This window comes from Periplaneta americana, chromosome 4 (genome assembly GCF_040183065.1).
Source record: "Periplaneta americana isolate PAMFEO1 chromosome 4, P.americana_PAMFEO1_priV1, whole genome shotgun sequence".
NCBI classification, from domain to species: Eukaryota; Metazoa; Arthropoda; class Insecta; order Blattodea; family Blattidae; genus Periplaneta; species Periplaneta americana.
Genome location: NC_091120.1, coordinates 169,622,198 through 169,640,536, shown reverse-complemented (window position 1 = coordinate 169,640,536; position 18,339 = coordinate 169,622,198). Strand labels below are relative to the sequence as shown.

General features: G+C 32.6%; 1 protein-coding gene across 1 annotated transcript in view; it reads right to left on the bottom strand.

Moving 5' to 3' along the window:
- The window catches only part of LOC138698970 (protein krueppel-like), a 45,916-nt gene that overhangs the window by 24,778 nt on the left and 2,799 nt on the right, over positions 1–18,339 (bottom strand). The window lies entirely within an intron of this gene.

The window sequence follows — 18,339 nt, the reverse complement described above, 5'->3', positions numbered from 1 at the left end:
TACTTAACCCTTGGAAAAATATACCAGAAGATGTAAACAATCATATTTACAACAATAGAGACTATGTGAATTATAATGATAGTTGATATGACGAATTATATTATGTTTCCAAGAAAACGTTTTAGTCTAATAATTTGTCCACGTCTGTATATATATATATATATATATATATATATATATATATATATATATATATATATATATAGTGTGGTAAGATGGATTAAACTCCAAGAAACAAATTACATAACTGTTTGTTTTTACATACTTTATTAATTTTATCTTTCTGTAAATTATTTTATTTGCACAAGCTTTTCGCAATTTTCACAAATATAATTTTCTATTTGTGTATTTTTGCGACAATTATATATTTTATAGCTTAAACTCTGACTAGAAAAATAATATTTTACATGGGCAGTGAACAAAACATATTTATATAATTATTCAAATGTCTAAGTCTGTATACGCAGTGGCTGAGACGTACAGCTCGTAACGTTCCGAGAAAGCCAGGATCGTGGTTCGAATCCCACTAAGGGCTTGAATGATCAAGGTCAGTGTGATAACCGTATTGTTTTAGGTGGAGGTCTGAAGTTATACCACGTGTCCGTGGTATAAAATTAGGGGCTTTAAATATGGCCTTAGGACAAACCATATTAGAAGACGAAATTTCTTCGCTATTTACATACATTTTAGTATTATTTTCTATGTCCAGCATATTACTACTAATGGTCCGCTTTCCCATGTCAACCTGTGTATGAAGTATTCAAGGACAGGAGACCGGATGTTTTCAATGGAATTAGCTACATCTCATATAGCATCCTGTTACCGGGAATCTTCCCTCGAGACATTTAGTCGTTTCTCCATATCTTGCTCGTCGCTAAGTTCCGTAACCCTTTACGCTAGAGAAACAAGTTTCTGATGTTTATAAATAATATAGTCTACTTATACAGAGTGATTCACGAGGGTTTACCCTTCCTTACGTAGCGTATTTTCGAAGACATTCTGAGCAAAAAATGTCGTGTAAATACCTCAATATTTTCAGAGTTAGGCCTACACTAATTTGAAATTGTCGGTAAAATACCTTTCTTCTTTAGTTCTAAGGGTAAACGAACATCACAAATTGAGAATGAACTATTCAGAAGTGTCATTTCTTCAATTGGCTAGTGTTCTGAAGCTAAAAATGTGTTGTTAATTTCTTTCTACAGATTTTGTTTTTTCAATTTCTAACTAAAATTTACACCATTCTTACGCACTTATCACAAAAATTGTTACAAATCATACGACTTTAGGAACTTGATTCTTTACAGTTTAATTATGCGTCCTAATGTACAGTCTTAAAGAATTTACAAGAGTGGCGTGATTTGTAACAATTTTTGTGATAAATGCGTAAGAAAATGTAATTTTGTAGTTAAAAAATCGAAAAAAGGAATTCTATACGAAGCAACTACGGAATTCACAACAAATTTTTAGCTTCAGAATATTAGCTAATTAAAGAAACGATACTCCTGAATAGTTCATTCTTTATCTGTAATATTATTTTACCCTTAAAACTGAAGAATAATGGTGTTTTACAAACAACTTCAAATTAGTGTAATTCTGAAAATATTGACATTATAATAATAATCCGTGGCGCTACAGCCCGTGAAGGGCCTAAACTGACCAGCCAGCTGCTGGCCTCACGCCCACATGTCGAAGCAGAGGTGGACGATCATCCAACCAGAATGGAGGTATCGTGTGATTAGCACGATGATCCCCCAGCCGTTATAGCTGGCATTCGCAACCGGATTTCGCTACCTATCATAGCTCCCCAAGTGCATCACGATGCTGGGTGGGCACCGGTCCCATACACTGGCCGAAATTTCATGAGAAAATTTCTTCCCCCATGAGAACTCGAACCAGCGCGCATTCCGTAAGTCCGAGGCAGGAAGCCTTAGACCGCGACGCCACGGCGCGGGACTATTAAGATTGGGACAAATATTTAAATGACATTTTTTGCTCAGAATGTCTTCGGAAATAAGCTCCCTAAGGAATTGTAAATTCTCGTGAATCACTCTGTATAAATTGTTAGAATATCGCAGTGGTTACACATAATAGAAACAACAGAGCTACAAGAGGTAACTGAAACGATTATATACAAAGAACAGAATTATTAAAAGTTACAACAATTTCATTATTAGTTGTGATTATATCATTACATTATTTTTGGTAGTATAGTACTGTATATACTCTCTCTCATTGGAACCGGTATTGGAGTGTTCAGATACGTGGATGAAAATTTGTTGCATGGTTTTATTCAGATGCTAAGTAAAATGAGGCACATGTAAAATAAGCATATAAGATTTCCATCTTCGAATTGTGAAATTGATTCTGTCGGGCACTCCAGGATACTGTGAAATCTGGTACGACGAAGAAAGAATTAGATTCCACAACAAACCACGAGATCTATGGCGTGGATGGAGGCTAAATTAATTATAGGTGATTACAATAAATTTCTTCAGTTTAAACCGACGCCTTGCGCAGTAATGTATACTACTGTGAATCACTGACATGTCGGAGAAGTTGCCGAATTCTCAAGGCGTTGTCAAGAGGAAAGAAATCACGCCATTGCATGTTCCATTCTGTCAACATTTAAACTTCAGAACATGATAGGGGAAGGAATACAAGTACATAAATGGATAAACTAATGTTGTAGGACAAGGAGGTCTAGGAGACCTAGGTCCCTGCTCGAATTTCGTATAGAATACAAGACTAACAGATGAGTCTTCAGGAGAAGTAAAAGCAATCGTGGTGCCATATCAAAGTGGTACGAAATAAAAATAATATTAGGGGTTGGATCTATACATATTATTGTTGTGGTTTAGTAAACTATCCGAAGACAGGTTTGAACTTCATAAGTGACACCAATAAGACATCACTCATGAGGCAACTAAGCCAAGTGATATTGGAGTAGGGTGACCAATTTCTTTCCCCCTCCATTGCATATGTCGCCGATTAGTAGCATATTACACTAATCAGACTTCAGATGTACACTGACAAATTGTTATTACGAGTGAAATACGTAAGTAAACACGAACTTTTAAATCTGTATTCATAAATTGGTAATTTTTTTTACGGTTTGAGAGTTTTGGTACAATTTGTTAACAAAGCTATGTTATATTGAAGAAGACTGTTACGTAGTCCGCTGTGACGTCAGCTACAGATGAGGTATGTCGGCGCGAAGCAAGAGTGACGAATACAGTAATTGCTCTCAGTAATTTGTAGATGCTAAAAAATTAAAAAAAATCAAACCAAGTAAAATACCTAGATATTATTATAGATAAAAATTTACAATGGGATTATCATATAAACTGTCTGTGTCTTAAACTACGTAAAACAATTCATAAATTTGTTTTACTAAGACTTTTTACGCAAAAAAAATGATATTAAGACAAATATATTTGGGTTTAGTACTTTCCATCCTACAATATGGTATTATAGGATGGGGTAGGACAATAAAGTCTTCACCCATGCCATTAATATTATTACAGAGGAGAATATAAAAATATGTATTAAGAAAAAAAATGGATTATCATACACGCCTCACATACAAGGAATTTAATGTACGGAATATTAAACAAATATACATAATATACCCTATTAAAATATTACCATAAAAATAACTATTATGACCATGGTTACAGTACAAGAAGACACATTATATCATGTCCTTTGTGTCAACCAATTCAATTTTGAAGGAGAACTAAAGCATAGCTCAAATTTCGACCCGAGATTGTATAATAACTTCATGAAAAACATTCAAAATTAGCATCTTCCAATAATAAATTATTTGGAAAGCAAGCACTTCAACTGATTTTAAATTCTGATTAGTATACATTATATTATTGCATAATATATTGTAGTCCAGTATTTATTTTAAAATAGGATTATTTAATACTTTTTTTCACTTCATTTTTTTTTATTATTGTTTAAAGGGGCCATCGTCCCTTGGGCTTTCTAATTAACGTACTCTATTGTGTATTACCTGATATAATTTCTTTGTATTTCTTGTATTGTTATTTTAGTATTTTTTACTTTACGTTTGCTTATATTTGGTTAATTAAATTAAACAATTAATAAATATTTTAGTGTAGGCCAAATCGTGTAACATTACGTTTTCATTATTTAATGTAAACTCCACTTCCTGCCACAAGCTTTTGCTTCATCGGGAGTGTCAACCAAAAGTGTAGAATTATTATCGTTCAAATAAAATTATTATTATTATTATTATTATTATTATTATTATTATTATTATTATTATTATTATTATTATTATTTTACATTTTCCGAATATACAAAATAAACTTTAATTCAATTTTGAAATTAAATTAAACAATTGAGTAAAGGACAAACTAGAAATTAGCAACAAAACTAAAGGATGCGAAATAGTCTCTACAGCTCTACACGAAATAAAATATTTCTTCCAACAGATTTAGATTCTGGAAAAGTCCCCATAACACTTATAGCGTTCCCTCGTTGAATGGCAATACTAAGTCTTTGGCGGAGGAAAGCCGTTAAGTGCTGATAAATACTTGCCGATATCAGAAGTTAACAACTTCGCCTCGGAACACCATGGGCCCATAGATTCTACGGCGAAAACGACAACATTATATCTATCCAGAAGATCGAGATACTTACTACGTTTAATTGTAACAGCAGATGCAGCGGCTGACCCAGCGAGTTTGGAAGTTTTGGGCAAATAAGAAGAAGCGAAGGTGTTATAACAAGTGGCATCCCATAAAAGTGATTTGCCTTTGGACCATGGTGTTAAAGTTAAGCCATCTGGACGTTTGCCATCGGAACGATTTATGCCAATGGGTTCTAGAATGGTAGGAAAACCAGCGGAAATTAGGGCCCTTTTAATGATGTCGTTAATCATGACGTGTCTGGAAAATCGTCCAGAATTTTTTAGGCAACTTATTATTATTATTATTATTATTATTATTATTATTATTATTATTATTATTATTATTATTATTATTACATGTGATTCAAGTATATATATAATTACATTATATATTATCTATCTAATATTATTCAATGGTAAATTGGAAACCGAGGTACCCCTGTTCAATTTTTATTTGTGTAATTGCTGCGGAGACATAACAGTGTGCGTAGTTTGAAGGAAAATGTCTTCATGAAACATATTAAGTTTCCCTCTAAGTAAATGATTACCTACTTCATGAATCTTATACGACTCAGATACACAATTGAATATGCACTCTTAAGTAGGCCTAAATGTAGAGGTAACTGCTGATTAATATCCATAGTTAATTTTTGCTATCTGTACATATAGATTTAGACTGTTTTCAGGAGAGGAAGGGAGTGATAGTAGGAGGAAGAAGAATAAAATACAGAAGAAGAGAGGATATTAAATGTTACTGGAGCCAAATGACATCTATGAGTAGTACGGGATGAAGATGAAGAGAGGCCTATGGTTATCGTAAGAAAAATAAAGAAGGTGAACGTGCGAATTCGAAATGAGGCAATAGAACAAGTGTACAGCTTCAAATACTTGTGGTGTACTATAAGCAGTAATATGAGCTATAGCCAGGAAGTCAGAAGGAGAGAAATGACAAAGAAAGCGTTTAATGAAAAAAAAAAAAAAAAAAAAAAAAAAGAGAACTTTCTGCCTACCTTTTGAAAAGAAACAAGGAAGAGACTAGTGAAGTGCTTTGTGTGAAGTGTGGCATTGTATGATGCAGAAAGATGGCCATTACGACGAAATGAAGAGAAGCGACTAGAAGCATTTGAAATGTGGATATGGAGAATAATAAAGCTTGTGAAATGTACAGACAGAATAAGAAATGAAGCTGTGCTAGAGAGAATGGATGCAGAAAGAATAATGCTGAAAGTAGGCCTAATCAGAAAGAGAAAAAAAATTGGCTAAATCACTATCTAAGACTAAACTACCTACTCAAGGATGCACTAGAAGGAATGGTGAACGGGAGAAAAGTTCGAGGCTGAAGAAGATATCAGATGATAGACAACATTAAAATGCATGCCTAGACTAAGAGTAAGGCGGAAAAGGGGAAGATTTGAGAATGTTAGGTTTGCAGTGAAGAATCTGCTACTGTGCAGAAAACAATGAATGAATGTATAATGGAACTGTGTTGTATAAATATTTAATACTATTATCTGCATCCGAACATGGAGACCGAATTGCTTTTAACACAGGAACTACGCGTAATCAGACAGAGACTATAATATAAGATAAAAAGAAAATACCCTGGAGACCATTCATAAGATAGAAAGTAAATAAAACTTCGCTCTATCTATCTGCGGACATAAGAAATACACAATCGCAGTGTAGGCCTATATACAAACTATTGTTTTCACAGCGCCACTGTTAACGGACGCATCAGCTGAATGAAGAGCATAGAAAATTATAAGCACTTATAATCGTCCTTACTGTCAAATCATTTGTATAATGAAAGTGCTAAGAAATTTTAATTATTATTGCGATGCTAGACAATAAGCGATAATTGAAAACTAAATATGTGAATGTTTGAGAGTCTGTAATAGTTTACATACTCGAGTCCAAAAGTTTTCGGAATATATTCTCTTAATAATGTTATGTCATATAATTCTGTTTCAAATGTTGGCATCATTCATGACGTCACTCCCGTAGAAGCGTGGCTAGCGTGAAAGACAGGCTTCGGCACAAATCGGAGTCACGTGGTTATGGTCTAGTCATGGCCATCTTGACAATCGCCTAATATAAATATACGTTCAAAGTTCTAAAAAACAAAGGAATTGCTATATTAAACTCATGTTAAACGTGCATTTATATATAAACTTGTTCAATGTTGGCCATGTTATGACTAAGAATGTGGCGTCGCGCCGTAGCCTACGCGTAGAAGTCAGCTACAACGCGACGTCACATTCTTAGTCTTAACATGAGTTTAATATAGAAATTCTTTTGTTTTTTAGAACTTTGAACAGGTACTTATATTAGGCGATTGCCAAGATGGTCATGACTAGACCATGATAACCACGTGACTCCGATTCGTGCCGAACTCTGTCTTTCTCGTTAGCCATGCGTAGAAGTTTCGTGATCATAGTGATTGTAGTTTTGTGTGGCAACTGGCTGTTGCTGTTTGTGTGATATTCGTTCATCGCATTTCAGAATGTGGGATACAGAGCAACTCGCAAATGTTAAATGTTGTATTTCTTTTTTGCACAAATCTCCTTCACTAGCACTACGAAGCTGCGATATGTCACATGAATGTCTGAGGGGGGAAGGGAATTCCCCGCGTTTTGTTTTGATTTTTTAATGGAGTAGAAATTACTTTACTAAGTTATGTTACTACGCAATTTCTATGTCAGAAATATTCTAAAAGACACAAATATAAGACTTTATGAAAATAGCCTATACGAGAAATATACATTTTATTAGACTACACACTTAGGTTGTTTCAACTTCACACTTTTCTCTACTAAATAATCAACAAAAACATACTGTTGCACACCACAATTAGCAAAACTGAAAATCAAAGTCATAAATTGCTTAATTCTCTCGCTTTTCCACTCGCTTTCAGTTTCACTTTCAAAATTTGTGCATATGGTTAAGGGGGGTCAAAATTGCCGCACTATAAATGAAGATTATAAGCAGATTTAAATAATTCATAACAACTTATTAATCTAAACCTATCTAAAACCCTTACTTCTTTAGTTCAACAATTACATAAGTTGTTATATTACACAAATGAAACCAATACTGCGGGCAATTTTGTCTCTCCCCTTAAAAGTGCTTAAAGAAGTTTATGGTGATGCAACAATGAAAAAGACGCAGCTCTATGTGTGGCTGTGTGGCATAACGTTTTTCTGAAGGTCGATCGAAGCGCTGATCGTCTTTGAAAATGCGACGAACGAATATCACACAAACAAAAATCAGTTGCCACACAACAATAATGACTATTATGATCATGAAACTTCTACGGAAGTGACGTCATGAATGACGCCAACACCAAAAACAGAAATATAGTCTACCACATAGGCCTAACATGATTCATTTTGGTGAAAATAATATATTCCGGAAACTTTTTGAACCGAGTAGGCCTAATATACGAGTCTGTGCAATAATAAATTATTTGTATAGTATTGTTTTGTAAGGCGCATTTAACAGTAAGGGAGAAAACTTTTTCTTCAGAAGTCTGAAAGAATACAGCGAGCATAATTGCGATGACGCGTTTTTCCTCGGAGTGAGGGGTCCATACACTACGAATCAATATCCCGTTTTATCCGACCGACGACGCCTTAAGAGGTTTTATTCTATTCAGTATAAGTTCCTTAGCAAACTGAAATGGCGTAGTTTGTTTTCCCAGTGAATAGCTGTTACTTAGAATATCAATTTGTAACTGTGTCGTTTAGAAATATTATTCATTATATTGATTCCAAAGTTTGAAGAAAGCTAAGTTTTACTGTCTTACAATACTGAATTAATTGCATTATGATCGTAATGTTATAATAAGCAGCTATTATTAAATTATAATTTTTTTAATGATACAGAGAATCAAGCTCATGTGAAAGGAGACATTGAAACAAAGTGAAGTTCTTTATATAAGTGCGTTGCTTTGTCTTTTTAATATACGTCTTATATTAATGAAGTAAATAGCTGTTACTATTTATTGATTTGTCACATTATTATATTCGTTTTTCTTTTCTTCTTTTTATTTTTTGTCATGGTATTTTACTAGTCGTATTTTTGTTCACACCATTTAAGGTTGAATATATTTATAATTTAGATTTTCAAAAGTAGTCGATGATTCAATTGGAATTATATCATTCCCAGTAATTTTTGCAAAAAAAAATCTTCATAGGCCTAAATATAAATTAAAAATTAGCGTAACGTATATAATTGTTAAGTTAGCTTTTTTAGTTATTTAACAAATTTTAATAACGGCAATATATTGTATTGTTTTAATGTTGTGTGTAATTCTGAAATTGAATTAGTTAGGCTACTGCGTAAATAATAAAGGAACAAGTTGCCTGTAAATGTGGTTTATACATCTGTGTATTTTAATTCAATATACCATATTCAGTTATAGTATTTCGCAAAATGATGGAGACTAGTAATATTTAAGCCTATATGGAGATCGCGAAAATCACGACATAATAGGCATACAATATATTTTTACTAATCTTTACGAATTAAATGACTGTGATTAATAATATGCGGATAAAACAATCGCGACAAATCGCGAAATAGAGTTCTAATAGCGAAATATGAACACATTCGCGAATTATTACTATTGCGTCGTTTTATAAGCGAATTTCATATTCTGAGTTTTTCGGATCTTTTTTTCAACATGGTAGGGCTATTCCAGGTGTTCTGATTATATTAGTCAACTCAAAAGACGGAGAATTCAACATTTCACTAATAATTTGAAAGTGTTAATTTAAAGGCTGCAAGTTATTTTTTAGTTTTGAATGAATCCAACATCAATCCAACAAATATTGTCTATTGGGCATACCGTACCTTTACCAGAATCCAACGAACCTTTAATGTTCATTATTTGGAAAGTAATATTCATACTGAGATAATACTGTAATTCCAAAGTAGTTATATTTTCCAAAATTTCCATTAATCTCCGCCAAGAGTAGCTACAAATCAATCTTCAACAATCTCCTCCGGCACCAATATTGTGTTTACAAATAATAAAATTAATCTTCTCTCCGGCATCGGGACTCGAACCCGGGTTTTCAGCTCTACGTGCTGACACTTTATCCACTAAGCCACACCGGATTCCAGTTCAGATGCCGGATTGAATCCTCTCAGTTTAAGTTCCAAAAATACCTGCCCCTGCCTATATGCAAGAATAGGGCCTAGGCCTTTCTTTACAAAGCTGCAGAACTACTATCTCACTTCTGCATAAGCAGTTTTGTTTTTCAACGCTATTATTTCTACTTAAGCAATTTTATTTTAGCACTAATATTTCTCTGTCTGTGTTTGCAGAAAAGTCGCATACATTATACCTATAGTGCTTCTAAGGCGTGCAAGTTGACACAATATTATATTTAGCCTAAAAGGACAAAAGAAAAATAATTAAAACTCTTCCGGCAATACCACATCTTTACTATAACAGTAACAATCTGTCTGTAAATGAGGAGCTTATTTTCAAAACGACCCTTGTCCATTCCCATAACTTCCTGGGCAATCACGAAAAACGTTTTGAGGTCTAACATTTCTTACCAGCTAGGCAAGAGACACTATGAAAGCAAAGAGGTTCGGTACATTTAGAATCAAATGGGAGCATGAGACTCTTTGATTCCAAAGATGGAACTAATATTTTGTTGCAATTTTGCTATGGACAAGAGTCAGTTTGATTACAATAGTCACTTTTAACGCATGCTTTTAGGGGGCTTTCTGAAGCCAAATCGTGACAGTTATATGTAGAGTTAGGCCTATATTTGAAAAATACATGGACACAGGGAGCTCAATTTCTTTATCAGATGGACAAGAGACGTTTTGAAAATGAACTCCTTAAATGTAGAGCTAAGTGTACATTTACTAGAGAGTTTGATACATTATTTGCAATTTCTCTTTGAGTATCCTCAAATATTTAAAATAAAATCATTTCCTCTCATAATTAGTGTCGTATCCTTAATTATTTTATTATTATTAGGTTATTTTACGACGCTTTATCAACAGCTTAGGTTATTTAGCGTCTGAATGAGATGAAGGTGATAATGCCGGTGAAATGGGTCCGGGGTCCAACACCGAAAGTTACCCAGCATTTGCTCATGTTGGGTTGAGGGAAAACCCCGGAAAAAACCTCAACCAAGTAACTTGCCCCAACCAGGAATCGAACCCGGGCCACCTGGTTTCGCGGCTAGACGCTCTAACCGTTACTCCACATGTGTGGACCTTAATTATTTTATTCACCAATTAAATTATTAGTTAATTTTAGATTATTATTATTATTATTATTATTATTATTATTATTATTATTATTATTATTATTATTATTATTATTATAAGACCAATTATTATCATTATTAATACAAATTGAGTACTTCGTACACATAAAAATACATTCTCAACCGTGAGACACAGAAGCTTGTGTGAAATGTGTTTAATTCTTGCTTACTTCGATATAATTTTTGAACTTGCTTATCTGTAGTCATGAAATGCATTGCCGCGACACCCTGGCATCCCATTTGTTAGCTTGGAAACTGTCTCCGTAAGGTTCACAGTCCCTTCACTTTTTGTTAGTTTGTTTTCAGATGGACCCGCAGCCAACAGAAATAGAACGAGCACTATCAAAATATTTATGTTATGTTCAAACAAGTAGACATATAATTTCTCCTTCTTATGTAAAAATAGAAGAATCTGTATACATTACGAATTTATACTGAGATGCCATATTGAAGCAAGTCCTGTTGCTAAATTCACTAGTCTTAAAAGTGGTTGAAGAGTATGCATTCAAGACCTCATTATGTATTTTTTGTTAAGGCTATCTTTAATTTCCTTTTCGAGATGCCGTACTACGATTCTTTTATTATTACGCCTATTCATGTCCTTACTTTAGCTTGTGCTGATCATATAATTATTCATTTACATGTAGGAATAGTGACATTTTAATTAATTTTTCGTTTTATTAGGCCCACGTTGTCTAACGCGATGTGAGTCCTTCAACAAATTGGGAAGTATACTCTAAATTAATGTTAATTATCTAATAATACGCTTAATGCTTTATTTGCACATTTGCGACTCTTAAAATATGAAAGTCGGTCTGGTTGGCGCAGTTGGTATAGCGCTGGTTTTCTATGCCCGAGTTTGCGGGTTTGATCCCGTGCGAGGTCGATGGCATTTAAGTATGCATACCGGCGACGCTGATATAACCTCGGCAGTTGCGAGCGTCGTTAAATAAAACATAACATTCTAAAGTATGAATTTAAGAAATGTAAAAATAAATATATGCAATAATTTAGTTCTCGTAAGCCTTTAGACCTATCATATGTGTGATTTACGAAAATATATTTTGCTGTTAGAAATGAGATATAAAAATCTTTGTTTTCATAAGTAAAGTGAACCATAAGTAATGTCATAAATTTGAGGGAGTTATTCTTTGAGATATTTCAAACAAAAAATTTGATATAATTTTGTTCGTTTTTTCTTCATTTTCGAGATAAAAATTGTTTTATATGAACAATTTCATAGCGTGTTTTGGGAAAGCCATTGATTTAATTTCCCATATGCTCAGTCAATTTAAAAGAGTCGTATATTATGATGATAAATTATTGAAAGAATTTTAGTGTTGTCCTTTAAATGTGAAGAAATTTGGTCCAAACAAATGTAACATTTTAAAATTCTTTTTCAGAACGAAAAGTTACATTCATTCAGATCAAATTTCTGCACATTTAAAGGACAAAACTAAAATTCTTTCAGTCGTTTATTATCATAATACACTGCTCTCTTAAAATGGCTGAGCATATTGGGAATTAAATCAATGGCTACACAAAAATATGCTATGATATATTTCCTATAAAATAATTTTTATCTCGAAAACGAAGCAAAAACAAGAAAAACTGTATTGAACTTTTTTTGTTTGAAATATCTCAAAGAATAACACCCTGAAATTAATGACATTCTTTACAGTTTAACCTGTATAACCTGTGATTATTTCATAAACAATGTTAGCTTTCGTGTTCCTATGGGAGAGATGAGAGCTCATAAACGTTTCTAAATCTTTTTCCTCCATCTCCAGATGCAATGAAGCTACCAATTTGCACAGCACGTATTCGATCCATTTAGTCTTTAGACTTAGTTTTTGCATACCGGTGTTTGTAAAATATTTACAATATTTATTATCGTCATCGTTAATTTTGATTATTTACCTTATTATTGTTGTCTTATTATTGTATTTATTGTGCTATCCTATTATTGGATAATCGCTGCCGGCCAGCACACTAATAACATAATAATAATAATAATAATAATAATAATAATAATAATAATAATAATAATAATAATAATTTAACTAGAAACAGCGTGACGGCTAAATAGGAAGACCTCTATATTAGTTCAAATTCTTAATGATTGAATAAAAAAATTCATGTTGATAAAGAATAAAATAGGATGACCGTTAATTCTTTTATTAATTCATATTTATATAAATACCAAAGCACTGTCACATTACGAATAATATCTTAGTAATTTAATTTCCTTTAAAACAATCCATTTTATTAGTGTCACCACAATAATTTTAAATTATGATCGAATGCTATTAATATGCATACATTGTATTGGTTTCATTAATATTTAATGCATAGCTGTATGTATATACTAGTTTTAATCATCAGTAGGGACCGTACTTTGTCCCAGGAGGCTACAAGGTTAAGTATTACAGGAGTTTTACTGTAGCGGATGAAGTTGCGTGCATATAGGAAGCGTATTACTTCTGTTTGCTCAGCGACTCCTGTGTGGTCAAGTTCGGCAACAGAAACCGAAGACAACTTTAACAATTACACTAATATTTACAATTTATATTACTTAAACTATGTACACTAAAATACGCTATTTTCACTATTTACATTACAATGAAGAATGTAGGGCTACACTGAGGCCTACCTTGTTGTGTACTGTAATGAAAGGTATTTTATTTCATAATACTATAGCCTTAAAAGGCATACTAGAATTCGCCTATATAAGGCTTTGGCGAGACCTGTACTTTGTTACGATAATGAGGCATGGACATGAGGAAGAAAGACGAAAGCAGAATAACGGCTAATGAAATGAAAGTTATGAGATATACAGCGGGATATACGAAATGGGATCACAAACGCAATGAAGATGTAATGGAAGAATTACAACTAGGATCTGTAATTAATCACGTAAAACGTTATCGGAATAATTGGATAAATCATTTGCATCGCATGCGTAGAGATAGGATCCCAAAAGTCATGCTCCACTATCGTCCAAACGGGAAGAGATCTCTCGGTCGTCCAAAAAAGCGCTGGATTGAAAATTCAACTGTGAGATCGTAACAGACCATATGGCCTAATACTTGAAGGGAAGAAGAAGAAGAATACTATAGCCTACTATTTGTAAATAGTGTATAAATGGGCTTCAGACACTGACTACTTACAAAAGCCGATTGCCAAAAGACTACTTTTCGTCTCTAGAATATGATCTTTCTTCAAATGTAACTTTTGTCGAATATGATTTATATTTTTAATATATCAATTGTACAGGCCTATCAATATACACAAACGATTAGGGAAAACACGGAAATTTTACTTGAAGCAAGTAAATCGATCGGTTTGGAAGTAAATCCCGAAAAGACAAAGTATATGATTATGTCTCGTGACCAGAATATTGTACGAAATGGAAATATAAAAATTGGAGATTTATCCTTCGAAGAGGTGGAAAAATTCAAATATCTTTGAGCAACAGTAACAAATATAAATGACACTCGGGAGGAAATTAAACACAGAATAAATATGGGAAATGCGTGTTATTATTCGGTTGAGAAGCTCTTATCATCCAGTCTGCTGTCCAAAAATCTGAAAGTTAGAATTTATAAAACAGTTATATTACCGGTTCTTCTGTATGGTTGTGAAACTTGGACTCTCACTCTGAGAGAGGAACATAGGTTAAGGGTGTTTGAGAATAAGGTGCTTAGGAAAATATCTGGGGCTAAGCGGGATGAAGTTACAGGAGAATGGAGAAAGTTACACAACACAGAACTGCACGCATTGTATTCTTCACCTGACATAATTAGGAACTTAAAATCCAGACGTTTGAGATGGGCAGGGCATGTAGCACGTATGGGCGAATCCAGAAATGCATATAGAGTGTTAGTTGGGAGACCGGAGGGAAAAAGACCTTTAGGGAGGCCGAGACGTAGATGGGAGGATAATATTAAAATGGATTTGAGGGAGGTGGGGTGTGATGATAGAGACTGGATTAATCTTGCACAGGATAGGGACCGATGGCGGGCTTATGTGAGGGCGGCAATGAACCTTCGGGTTCCTTAAAAGCCATTTGTAAGTACTTAAGTAAGTAAGTTATATCAATTGTGTTATTAAATAATAAATCGTGATTGTTTAGCTATTATTGGATTAATCTTGCACAGGATAGGGACCGATGGCGGGCTTATGTGAGGGCGGCAATGAACCTGCGGGTTCCTTAAAAGCCATTTGTAAGTATTATTATTATTATTATATTATCATTATTATTATTATTATTATTATTATTATTATTATTATTATTCCATTGTTTTCTGTGTTACTAATGAATTAAATAAACGAACAAATACTTTAAATTGTACGAAACATCATCGTAGTATCAATGGTTATCATTATTAACGCATTGTAAACAGTCTGCGGGGTCTAGTTTTGAATCCTGAATAGAACGTCAACTTCAGCACAAACAATATGACGTCATGAACTGCTAACCTTATCTCCGTGCGCCCTGGGACAAAATACGGTCCCTAATCGTCAGTAATTGAATATGTTTATGCTCGAACGTAAAACAGAATATATTGCTGTAAAATTAAATCTATTGTTACTATTTTAGCACTTTTTTCAACTGTCAAATTTTTTAGTTAGTTATTTGTAATTTATAATGTAGGATTTAAAAAATAGAAATTGATTAAAAATATTATTTTCCAATGGATTTGTCATAATACTCATGAGCGTAATAGGGCTACCTGCATTTACTGTATAATAATTTATTTTAAGAATACTTTATACACAAATAAGGACATTATATTTGTGAATAACAGAAACAGAAGAAGAAGAAGAAGAAGAAGAAGAAGAAGAAGAAGAAGAAGAAGAAATAACTTGACCTGGATCTTGCGGTGGATTAGTGACAATTATTTATCTATTTTTTGTTATTTTGTACTCTTGACTTTGTAGGCAGCCTACGATGGTAGGGAGTCTTAAATGGCATAAATTAATAAATAATAGAATTCAATTTAAACTACAGTAATACAATAATAAAACTGAATAGTAAAATGGAATAATTTTGTTGTTTGAAGTGTACGTAGATTGGAGAGGAGAATTTTAGAATTTATTTTTATTCCTAAGAAACATCCTAATATTATTGAATCATTTTTATGGGAGTTCAATGATATGCCATAGTATTTTATCACCTGTCGCTGTTATTGTTTTTATATTATTCTTTGGTCGTATTTAATGTTACAGATTTCATCTTTAATATATTCCTCAATCCAATTTGAGTTCATATAATTATGCTATACATATTATTCCTATGTAATACCGTAAAAATAACTAGTTTCAAGGTGTTATCATATCGATAATAGGCCTATTAAAGGAAATTCTCAAATAATATCTCGTTGGAGATGTTATAGTATTCCGTCCTATGAATAAATTCTATAAGCCTGTTAATAGGAGTAATTATGGACTTCATATTACAATGCCTTAAGAACCGTATGGTCCACAACTGTGCTGTAACGGTCAGCGCGTCTGGCCGCGAAACCAGATGGGCCGGGTTCGAATCCAGATCGGGACAAGTTACCTGGTTGAGATGTTTTTCGGGGTTTTCCCTGAACCCAACACGAGCAAATGCTGGGTAATTATCGGTGCTGGACCTCGGACTCATTTCACCGGCATTATCACCTTCATATCATTCAGACGCTAAATAACCTGAGATATTGATACAACGTCGTAAAGTAACCCAATAAAATAAAAAATAAAAAAACGAACCGTATGTTGGTAACGTAATACGTGATTATACCTTATTAAGAATTTAGGACTTACGAAGTGTACAAACATAATTCTATGGTTTTAAAAAACATTTTGGTGATATTCAATTAAGTCAAAATATGATATTAGATTATTTCAATAAATATATTATTTCAGGCAAAATTACTTGTCAAGATTTTAAAACAATAAAAAATATTTAGACATATAATAATTTGATGTTATTAATAGGCCTAATATATATTGCAAACGTTTTCTCCTATTGGCATCTTCAGGCATGGGTTCAATATCTCATATTATAGACATTGAAAATAAATGTGATAGTATTAGCATATTCACTTGAAGTAGATAATTAAAGAAAATTTAAAATCAAACACATTAAAAGTGTATTACAAAATTAAAATAATAGTTGTGTTAATTATTGTATCACTCGTAACTATTTAATTATAATTGGTGAAAGCCAAGTTATTGGTTAAAACATCTAATTCAATTATTGCACATAATAATTAAAACAAATACCATTACACATAACAAGGACATTACAAAATATGTAGCTATTATTAATATAAACATGTTTAATATCTATTAATGTTTAACTTATATTCTAAGATTAATTTGATTAAGTAGTTTACGTATGTTAATCGTATGTTTTAAAATTTTGATAAGTCCTTTTGACTGAAATACATTTAATAAAATAATCTAATATAATTCTATGGGCTATTTGGTATTTTGTTACGAAAATAAATTATAAACTGATGTAGGCACAGATCGGTGCTGAGGATGATGCAATTCCATCAGCGCTTTATATATTCCGTAGAACTGCGTAGATTAATAGAAACAAGGAAAATACATTTTCATTGTGGTCACTTTACAAGATTTTACATTCTGAATATAATAGTCTATACGGCAAAGTATACCAATAAAATGTCATTAAAGTAGATCTTAATGCGATATAAAAAGTAAAAATACAACAAAAATAATAACTACACCAAGAAATTGAATTATTAAATAGCTCAGTTGCTCTTGACTTCTTATATAGGTTTTAATTTTATGTTAATGTGTAATTATAGCTACTTTCTGAAGTTGAAAGTTATTTTAAGTTATTTTTAGTTTGAAAGATGAATGTTTGTATTTAATTATTAACAAGTTAATTTAATTACTTTTCCTTTGCTATAAAATTGAACTACTTTGCGAAAGACAGGCGAAACATTGTTATTTTTAGTCGAGATATGATTAAGCGGAATTTCATTAACTCCATAAATATATATCAGGCTCTATTCAACAGTTGTAGACTATTTTAAAAACTCATTTCAGTTCTGAAATATAAAATAAAGACTGATTTTAAGATTTTAATAATGAAATACTTCCTAGAGCCATAAGGCAAAACTGACAACAGATAAATTCTTGCAATTTTTCTTAATATCTTTGCTAAATTGTGTTCACAGTACGCACGTTATTTGTCAAATTCATAAATTGACATAACTTAGCGAAATTAGTAATTGAATCGGTTGTCTAAGAAACCACACATGTCCTTTGCTTTAGCTATGGACATGTGAAGTTTCTCAAACAACCTATTCAATTGGAGTTTAGCATAGTAGGTAATTTTTATTTATTTTTTTTAGACAATTGATC